Here is an 11,126-nt window from a genome sequence, read left to right as displayed (position 1 = left end):
GCGCGCGGCTGGAAGCACACCCCGGCGCGCGCCGACTTCCGCGTCAGGAGCGACCGCGACCGGGCCCGCCCCCGGCCCGCCCCCGAACCCCGATCCCACCCCCGCCCGGCCCGGCACCTAGATAGAGGACGAGCCGCTGGGCGCGCGCAGACCTGGCATCGCGGGGCGTCGCTTCGCTCAGCCGCGGGCTTCCTGGAAGCGGGTCGCTTGGGACCAAAAAAAATGCGGGAATGATTTCTTTTCGTTTTCGGCAGCGCTCACTTAGGGGTTCCTCCTGGCTCCGCGCTCAGAAATCGCTCCTGCCAGGCCCGGGGGACCCTGTGGGACGCCGGGATTCGAACCACCGGCCTTCTGCACGCAAGGCAAACGCCTTACCTCATGCTGCCTCTCCAGCCGCAGGCATGATTTCTGATGCTTCTCTGGGGAAGCGACTCGACTTTCAGCACCTCCCTCCCGCCCCCAAAGCTCTGGGAGCCGCATTCGCAGGCCTCAGGAGACCCTGGAAGGATACGCTATAATGAATGCCGCTGCCCACTGAGAAGAGGCCCCGACCCAAGAGAAAGAGAAGCAACAGCAAGTTGCTGGACAGGAGGAAGCCAAGAGGACAGGAAGTTGGGGCATCAAAACAGAGGCATAGACGCTGGGTTTTGTGGGGCCAGGATAATAGCACAGTGGGTAAGGTTTGTGTTGCTTTCACCCCAAGTGTTCCCCAGAAGCCACAACAGGCGTGCTACCGTAGCACAGAACCAGGAGTAAGCCCAAGCCCTGAGAACCAGAGAAGGAGGAAGGAACGGAAGGAAAGAATTTATTTTTGCGGAGAACCACTTTCTGCAACACTGTGCACGTGGTCTTGGGGATCAGAAACCAGGCCTCTTACATATAAAACATGTGCTCCGGGCCAGAGAGATAGCATGGAGGTAAGGCGTTTACCTTTCATGCAGAAGGTCATCAGTTCGAATCCCGGCGTTCCATATGGTCCCCCGTGCCTGCCAGAAGCAATTTCTGAGCACGGAGCCAGGAAAAACCCCTGAGCACTGCCGGGTGTGATCCAAAAACCACAAAAAAATAAAAATAAATAAAAATAATAAAACATGTGCTCCACCAGAGTGGTGGCATAAGTGGTAGGGCATTTGTCTTGCACGTGGCTGCAGATCTCGATTTGATCCCCGGCATCCCATATAGCCCCCCAAGCCAGTAGTGATTTCTGAGCACATAGCCAGGAGTAACCCCTGAGCATCACCGGGTGTGACCCAACCCCCACCCCCAAATGTGCTCTATCATTTGATCAACATCCTTGCTGAAATTTATTTTATTCTTCCTTTCCTTTTCTTTTTTTTTTTTTTTTTTTTTTTTGTTTTTGGGCCACACACCTGTTTGATGCTCAGGGGTTACTCCTGGCTATGCGCTCAGAAATCGCTCCTGGCTTGGGGGGACCATATGGGACGCTGGGGGATCGAACCGCGGTCCTTCCTTGGCTAGCACTTGCAAGACCTTACCTCTAGCGCCACCTTCCCGGCCCCCTTTCCCTTTCTTTTTAATAACAGAAATTGCACACACTTGGCTTGGTGCCTGATGTGGGCCAACCCTTAGTTATACTAAAAGCATGGAGTATAACAATTTTTCACTTCAAGAATCCAACATTAGGGGGCCAGAGAGATACCACAGCGGTAGGGCATTTGCCTTGCACACAGTCGATCCAGGACAGTGGTTTGAATCCCGGCATCCCATATGGTTCCCTGAGCTTGGCATGGGCGATTCTGAGCACAGAGCTAGGAGTAACCCCTGAGCATCACCAGGTGTGACCCCAAAATAAAAAGAATTAAAAATTAAAAAGAATCCAACTTTATGGACTAGAGCGATAGCACAGTGGGTAGGACATTTCCCTTGCACAAGGCCAACCCGGGTTTGTTCCTCAGTATCACGTATGGTCCTTTGAGCCTGCAAGGGGTAACTTCTGAGCACAGAGATAGAAGTAACCACTGAGGGCCCTCAGGTGTGGCCCAAAAACAAACCAGAAAAAAGAATCCAGCTTTATTTTATATCAACTTCAAATAAAATTTCTATGTTTTATTTGCAGCTTAATTTAGTTCTGAGAGAAGTGTGAAAGAGGACAATCTAGATGTTGTGAGAACAGATTTATTCCAATAAGTAGTTACTCCTGCAGTGATGAAGGGGTTATCTGAGATCACAGAACAAAGAGCCTTCTGCAGACACAGCTCAGCACTCTGTCCTGAAGAGATGGTACTGATATGCAGTTGGAAGGAAGCAGGAATGCTGTGTGCTGCTCTCAGAATAGATATGACATATCCAACCATTCATTACTTCTTTTTGTTTTGTTTTGGGGCGGCGCCACACCTAGCAGCGCTTCAGCTAATTCCTGGCTCTGTGCTTAGGAATCACTCCTTGTGGGGCTCAGGGAGACAACTCAGGTTGTCTACAATCAAGGCAAGTGCCTTAACCTTCTGTACTATCTCTTTGGTCCCCGAAGTGCTGTTTGCCATTTCTTCGATTTTTAACACTCCCATACAAACAGCTTCCCTTAATTGTTGCTGCAGCCCCCTTTAATTTTTGTTGATGGTGTTATTCTTGTGATGGCCAGGAGTTGAACACATACCTGAAACTTGCACAATTGTAGCTGTTGTACTAAGCAAACTTGTACAACAAATTTTTTTTTTTTTTTTGGTTTTTGGGCCACACCCGGTAACGCTCAGGGGTTACTCCTGGCTATGCGCTCAGAAGTCGCTCCTGGCTTGGGGGACCATATGGGACGCCGGGGGATCGAACCGCGGTCCGTCTCCTAGGCTAGCGCAGGTAAGGCAGGCACCTTACCTCCAGCGCCACCGCCCGGCCCCACAACAAATTTTTTTATACAACAAATTTTGATGCTTTCTGGGGCCAGAGCGGTGGCACAAGCAGTAGGTCTTAGGAAAGACTGCGGTACGATCCCCTGACATCCCATATGGTCCCTCAAGCCAGGAGCGATTTCTGAGTGCATAGCCAGGGTAACCTCTGAGTGTCACTGGGTGTGGCCCATAAACCAAAATATTTTTTCTTTTTTTATATCTTTATTTAAACATCTTGATTACAAATATGATTTTGATTAGGTTTCAGTTCTGTAAAGAACACCCCCTTCACCAGTGCAACATTCCCACCACCAATGTCCCAAATCTCCCTCCATCCCACCTCATCCCCACCTGTACTCTAGACAGTCTTTCCAGTTCCCTCATTCATTCACATGGTTATGGTAGTTCTCAGTGTAGTTATTCTATAACTGCGCTCACCACTCTTTGTGGTGAGCTTCATGAAGTGAGCTGGAAGTTCCAGCTCTCCTCTCATCGTCTCTGAGAATTGTTGCAAAAATGACTTTTATTTTTCTTAAAACCTATAGATGAGTGAGACTAGTCTAAGTCTATCTCTCTCTGACTTATTTCACTCAGCATGATAGATTCCATGTACATCCATGTATAGGAAAATTTCATGACTTCATCTCTCCTGGTGGCTGCATAATATTCCACTGTGTATATGTACCAAAGTTTCTTTAGCCATTCATCTGTTGAAGGGCATCCAGGCTCCGCTTTGCTTCGCGGCCGCGCACTCCACCTAGCCAATGAGTACCACCACAACATGTAGAAAAACCTACAGCATAAGTGTGACAATGGGGAGACTACGCAGACCAACTTCAACCATAGAGAATGAAGATGGAAACTCTGATGACCCAACAATGGCCAACTACCTAAGCAGTCTTTCAGAAATGGAGTTTAGAGAAGAAATATGGAGGTTGCTCACAGAAATCAAAGAAAGTATAAATCAGAACACTAATAAAAATCAAGAGAATATGAAGATAGAAATCAGAAAACTCCAAACTGAAATACCAGGTCAGATAACAGGTCTGAAAAACTCAGTAGACGAATTGAAGAACATAATGGATGAGCTTTCCAACAGGTTAAAAGCAGCTGAGGATAGAATTAGTGCTTTAGAAGACGAGATGCATAACAACTTTACACAGCAGAAGAGATTGGAAAAAAGCCTTAAATCAAAGAATCAGACGATGGAAAAGTTACTCAAAGAATATGAGCAGATGAAAATAGAAGTCTTTGGGCCCGGAGAGATAGCACAGCGGCGTTTGCCTTGCAAGCAGCCGATTCAGGACCAAAGGTGGTTGGTTCGAATCCCGGTGTCCCATATGGTCCCCCGTGCCTGCCAGGAGCTATTTCTGAGCAGACAGCCAGGAGTGGCCCCTGAGCACCGTCGGGTGTGTCCCAAAAACGCCCCCCCCCCCCGAAAAAAAAAAGAAAAAAAAAAAGAAAATAGAAGTCTTTGATAAGCTCAACAGAAACAACTTTAGAATCATTGGAGTCCCAGGGACCCAAGAAGAAAATCTTCAGGGAGATAGTATCTCATTGTTGTTTTGATTTGCATCTCCCTGATGATTAGTGATGAGAAGCATTTTTTCATGTGCCTTTTGGCCATTTGTATTTCTTTTTTATCAAAGTGTCTGTTCATTTCTTCTCCCCATTTTTTTTTTTTTTTTTTTTGGTTTTTGGGTCACACCCGGCGGTGCTCAGGGGCCACTCCTGCTGTCTGCTCAGAAATAGCTCCTGGCAGGCATGGGGCACCATATGGGACACCGGGATTCGAACCAACCACCTTTGGTCCTGGATCGGCGGACGCCGCTGTGCTATCTCTCTGGGCCCTCTTCTCCCCATTTTTTTTTTGTTTGTTTGTTTTTGGGCCACACCCAGTAACGCTCAGGGGTTACTCCTGGCTATGCGCTCAGAAGTTGCTCCTGGCTTGGGGGACCATATGGGACACGGGGGGATCGAACCGCGGTCCGTCCAAGGTTAGCGCAGGCAAGGCAGGCACCTTACCTTTAGCGCCACCGCCCGGCCCCCTCTTCTCCCCATTTTTGATGGGATTAGATGTTTTTTTCTTTTAAAGTTCTGTCAGTGCTCTGTATATTTTGGATATTAGCCCCTTATCTGATGGGCATTGGGTGAATAGTTTCTCCCACACGGTGGGTGGGTCTTGTATTCTGGGCACTATTTCTTTTGAGGTGCAGAAGCTTCTCAGCTTTATGTATTCCCATCTGTTAATCTCTGCTTCCATTTGTTTGGAAAGTGCAGTTTCCTCCCCGAAGATGCCTTTAGTGTCAATGTCATGGAGTGTTTTACCTGCTTGTTGTTCTTTATACCTTATGGTATCAGATCTGATACCAACGTCTTTAATCCATTTGGATTTTACCTTTGTACATGAGGTTAACTGGGGGTCTATGTTCGCTTTTTTGCAAGTGGTTAACCAGTTCTGTCAGCACCACTTGTTGAAGAGGTTTTCCCTGCTCCACTTAGGATTTCTTGCTCCTTTGTCAAAAATTATGTGCTTGTATGTTTGGGGAACATTCTCTGAGAACTCAAGTCTATTCCACTGATCTGAGGGTCTGTCTTTATTCCAATACCATGCTGTTTTGATAACTATTGCTTTGTAGTACAGCTTAAAGTTGGGGAAAGTAATGCCTCCCATTTTCCTTTTCCCTAGGAGTGCTTTAGCTATTCAAGGGTGTTTATTGTTCCAGATGAACTTCATAAGTGTTTGATCCACTTCTTTGAAGAATGTCATGGTGTCTTTAGAGGGATTGCATTAAATCTGTATATTGCTTTGGGGAGTATTGCCATTTTAATGATGTTAATCCTGCCAATCCATGAGGAGGGTATGTGTTTCCATTTCCGTGTGTCCTCTCTTATTTCTTGGAGCAGGGCTTAATAGTTTTCTTTGTATAGGTCCTTCACATCTTTGGTCAAGTTGACTCCAAGATATTTGAGTTTGTGTGGCACTAATGTGAATGGGATTGCCTTCTTAACGTCCATCTCTTCCCTATCATTATTAGTGTATAAAAAGGCCATTGATTTTTGTGTGTTAATTTTGTAGCCTGCCACCTTGCTATATGAATCTATTGTTTTTAGAAGCTTTTTGGTAGAGTCTTTAGGGTTTTCTAAGTAGAGTATCATGTCATCTGCAAACAATGAGAGCTTGACTTCTTCCTTTCCTATCTGGATTCCCTTGATATCTTTTTCTTGTCTGATCCCTATAACAAGTACTTCCAGTACCATGTTGAAGAGGAGTGGTGAGAGTGGACAGCCTTGTCTTGTACCGGAATTTAGAGGAAAGGCTTTTTTAGTTTTTCTCCATTGAGGATAATATTTGCCATTGGCTTGTGGTAGATGGCTTTAACTAGATTGAGAAAGGTTCCCTTCATTCCCATCTTGCTGAGAGTTTTGATCAAGAATGGGTGTTGGACCTTATCAAATGCTTTATTCCAAGGCCCTAACCACCATATGCTTTTCCTCACATGCTAAGCCTTTTCCAAACAGCCACTTCTCAGCTCCTTCTCTGGCTCTCTCCCTGTTTCCTTTTCAGCTGCCCTCCATGCTTCCTTGCTGCCTCCTTCCCCTCAGGCAAAACTTTTTATATTTTTTTATTCCCAACCATAGCCCCCTCCCAGGTATTAGTGAGTCTGACCATCGAGGTAGGATACAGGAAGTTGGGGGAGGGGTTACCCATATTCAACCTTTATGAAAAACAATATGGAGGGTTCTCAGTAAACTCAGAATTAAGCTGCCTAGAACACTTCTTGGGGGATGGCACTCTTGTGGGATGGGGGACATTGTTGGTATGAAGGAAGGATAGAATTTAATATTTAAATCATGGAGTTGGGGCCAGAGAGATAGAACAGAGGTAGGGCGTTTGCCTTGCATGCAGACGATCCAGGAGGGACAGTGGTTCGAATCCTGCATCCCATATGGTCCTCCCGTGCCTGCCAGGAGTGATTTCTGAGTGCAGAGGCAGGAGGAACCCCTGAGTACTGCCAAGTGTGACCCAAAAACCGAAACCAAAAAAACAAACATGGAATCAACAGCACTAAAATAATGAGATCCAAACTTTAACAATCAAACTTAAAAAGGTAACTGCTAAGATGACAGGCTGGAAGGAGGAGGTATGGGATGGACTTTTGGAATATTGACAGAGGAGGTTGACACTAGTGGTGTTGAAAGTTTTTTTTTTTTTTTGGTTTTTGAGTCATACCTGGAGTGCTCAAGGGTTACTCCTGGCTCTGCACTCAGAAATCACTCCTGGCAGGCTCAGGGGACCATATGGGATGCCAGGAATCAAACCCAGGTTTGTCCTGCGTTGGCCCTGTACAAAGCAAACATCTTACCGCTGTACTATCTCTCTGGCCCCTTAAAAACAATTTTTATTTACTATGATTTACAATTTTACTCAAATAGACATATAATCTTTACTAACAATTAATATTTGAATGTATTCTAGATTACAAATATGATTGTAGGGGCCGGAGAGATAGCATGGAGGTAGGGCGCTTGCCTTTCATGCAGGAGGTCATCAGTTCGAATCCCGGCATCCCATATGGTCCCCCATGCCTGCCAGGAGCAATTTCTGAGCCTGGAGCCAGGAATAACCCCTGAGCACTGCCGGGTGTGATCCCAAAAAACCACACAAAAAAAACAACAACCAAGGGGCCGGGAAGGTGGTACTAAAGGTAAGGTGTCTGCCTTGCAAGCGCTAGCGTAGGACAGACCGCGGTTTGATCCCCCGGTGTCCCATATGGTCCCCCCAAGCCAGGGGCGATTTCTGAGGGCATAGCCAGGAGTAATCCCTGAGCATCAAACGGGTGTGGCCCAAAAACCAGGAAAAACAACAACAACAAAAAACAAATATGATTGTAATGAGGTTTTTGGGCCACACCCATCGGTGCTCAGGGGTTCCTCCTGGCTATCTGCTCAGAAATAGCTCCTGGCAGGCACAGGGGACCATATGGGACACCGGGATTTGAACCAACCACCTTGGGTCCTGGATCGGCTGTTTGCAAGGCAAACACCGCTGTGCTATCTCTCCGGCCCCTTGAATGTATTCTAAAGCTCAGCATTTTTTAAGTTGTTTAAGAAAAATGGCTATAATATTAACATTTATGCCTTTGGTATAAAATGTTATTGTATCTCTACCTTTATCAAAGTGCCAAAGACACTCTACCACTACCCTCAAGTCACTTCCAGCCAACCTTTTCCGCACACATCACACAAGCTCTCTGCTCCCACTGCTTGGTGAACTCAATTTTTGTGGTTAAAGTTCCAGGGTTTGGGGCTAGATTGATAGTACACTCAATTCAAGTTCAATTTCTGGCACTTCATATGGTTCCCCAAGGCAGCCAGGAATGATATCTGAGGAAAGGCAGAATAAGCTGTGAGTACTGTCAGATGTGACCCTAAAGCAAAACAAAACAAAGGGTTTGTTATCATTAGATGCTATTTATTTTATTTGTTTCCCTATATACCACATATGAATGAGGTAGACTGGTGTTTGTCCTCCCTCTTTTTTTTTTTTTCTGGCTCACACCTGTCGACTTTCAGTGCTTACTTCTGACTCAACTCAGGCATCACTCCTGGACATGCTTAGGGGTACTAAGGATTGAACTCAGGTTGTCTGCATACAAGGAAAGCATCTTAACTGCAGTTAAGATATATACTGGCCGTATGACTTATTTTTTTTAAATTAATTGCTTTATTTAAGCACTATGGTTACAAAATTGTTCATTGTTGGGCTCAGTCATACAATACACACCATCTTTCACCAGTGCATTTTTCCCTTTCATTCCCCCCCAACTTCTAGGGCAGACAATTTGCTTCTCTCTCTCCTTCTCTCTCACTCCTTCTCTCTCTCTCTCTCTCTCTCTTTTTCTCCTTTTTGACACTGTGGTCTGCACTACTGTCAATGGAGGGTGCCTTGCGGTGTCACTTTCTCTCCTTTCAGCACTGAGTTCTTGTCCAGTGATCAGTTCCAGCTATCATTGTCCTAGTACACCCTTCTCTACTCTACCTGCACTCATTGTTCTTTGTGGTAAGCTTCCCACTCTAGGCTGGAACTCCTGAACTTTAATTTTATTGTTTCTGATATTGTTATTGTACTGTTTTTATTTTTTTATATCCTATAAAGTGAGATTATTCTATGTCTATCCCTTTATCTCTAATTTCACTCAGAATAATAATCTCCACATATATATCCATGTATAAGCAAATTTCATAGTTCATTTTTACTAACAGCTGCATATTATTCCACTGTGTAGATATACCAGTTTTTTCTTTCCTTCCTTCCTTCCTTCCTTCCTTCCTTCCTTCCTTCCTTCCTTCCTTCCTTCCTTCCTTCCTTCCTTTCTTTCTTTCTTTCTTTCGCCACACCTGGTGGTGCTCAGGGGTTACTCCTGGCTATGCGCTCAGAAATTGCTCCTGGCAACCATAGTTTCTTTAGCCACTTATCTGTTGGCCCTATGACTTATTTTGCTTAATATATTAATACCCTTTATATTCTTTTTTTGGGTCACACCGGTAACCCTCAGACCCTCTGGCTTTGTGCTCAGAAGTTGCTCCTGGCAGGCAAGGAGACCATATGGGATGCCGGGATTTGAACCACTGTCCATCCTGTGTTGGGCACATGCAAAGCCTTACAGCTTACAGCTATGCTATCGCTCTGGCCCTAATTAATGCCCTTTAGATACATACACTTTTTTTTTTTTTTTTTGTTTTTGGGCCACACCCGGCGGTGCTCAGGGGTTACTCCTGGCTGTCTGCTCAGAAATAGCTCCTGGCAGGCACGGGAGACCATATGGGACACTGGGATTCGAACCAACCACCTTAGGTCCTGGTTCTGCAAGGCAAACGCCACTGTGCTATCTCTCCGGGCCCAGATACATACACTTCTTAGCAAAAGGCAAGACCAAATCTTTTAAGTGAATATTATTACATTGTGTATATACACATATCATATTGCACATATTGAATATACAAACAAAACCCTTTTCCTTTTATACTTTTTTTGGGGGGTCACACCTGTGGTGCTCAGGGGTTACTCCTGGCTCTTTGATCAGAAATCGCCCCTGGCAGGCTCGGGAGACCTTATGGGTTGCCAGGAATCGAACTGAGGTCTGTCGGGATTGGCCACATGTGAGGCAAACACCCTACCGCTGTGTTATTGTTCTTGCCCTTTTATACATTTGGGGGGGTGTTGGGTCACACCCGGCAGCACTCAGGGGTCACTCCTGGCTCTACACTCAGAAATCGCTCCTGGAACACTTGGGGGACCATACTGGGATGTCGGGATTCGAACCACCGACCTTCTGCATGAAAGGCAAACACATTAACTCCATGCTACCTCTCTGGCCCCGCCCTTTTATACATTTTAAACGGAATCTCCATGAGATATTTACAAAGTTGTTCATGATTGAGTTTCAGTACTACGATTTTCAACATCTATTCCTTTATTCTGTGCACATTTCCCACCAGCAATGCCGTTTTCTCTCCTGCCCCCACCCAGTCCTGCCTGCCTCTATGGCAGACATTTTTCTTCTCTCTTTTCCTTTAAGGCACTTTAGTTTTCAATATTACAAGTCATAGTTTTATCCACTTAGTTGCTACTTAGGTTCTTTCTATACTTTAACTATATATATATATATATATATATGTGTGTGTGTGTGTGTGTGTATATATATTATTATTATTATTATTATTTTTTTTGGTTATTTGGGCCACATCCAGTGACATCAGATCTCTGTGCTCAGAAATTACTCTTGACAGGTTGGAGGATCGTATAGAATTCTGGGAATCGAACCCAGGTTGGCTACGTGTCAGCCAAACACCCTACTTATTGTACTATCACTCTGGCCCCAATCTTAACTATTATAATTCTTCAATGAACATAGGTGTAAGTATTTCTTTAAATTAATGTTTTTTGGGTGGGGCTGGGTCATTCTTGGGTAAAATTGGTGGATAGATGCATTGCTGGGCATCAAAACAGGGTCAGCCATATGAACCACAGAATCATTCCTATACCTATGACTCACTCCTTGCCCTTGAGTTAACAGTTTTACTTTCTTGGATAGATGTCAAGGAATGAGTCATCTGAAAGTTATATTTCTCTTTTGTTTGTTTTGGGGGACTCGTTCAGTGTGCTCTGGGTTTACTCCTGGCTCTGCACTCAGGATTCACTCCTGGAGACTTGGGGGACCATCTGGGAAGCTGGGGGATAGAATCCAGGTCAGCATCATACAAGGCAAGCTACCTTAC

The 11,126-nt window shown here is 45.3% G+C and overlaps 1 protein-coding gene across 1 annotated transcript in view; it reads left to right on the top strand.

The window, feature by feature from the left end:
- BCL2L13 (BCL2 like 13) overlaps positions 1-11,126 on the top strand; it is a 1,170,396-nt gene that overhangs the window by 88,512 nt on the left and 1,070,758 nt on the right. The gene's annotated exons all lie outside the window — the stretch shown is intronic.

Source organism: Suncus etruscus, chromosome 11 (assembly GCF_024139225.1).
Source record: "Suncus etruscus isolate mSunEtr1 chromosome 11, mSunEtr1.pri.cur, whole genome shotgun sequence".
In the NCBI taxonomy this organism is placed as follows: Eukaryota; Metazoa; Chordata; class Mammalia; order Eulipotyphla; family Soricidae; genus Suncus; species Suncus etruscus.
The sequence above is the reverse complement of the archived record's forward strand: the minus strand, read 5'-3'. Positions and strand labels throughout refer to the sequence as shown.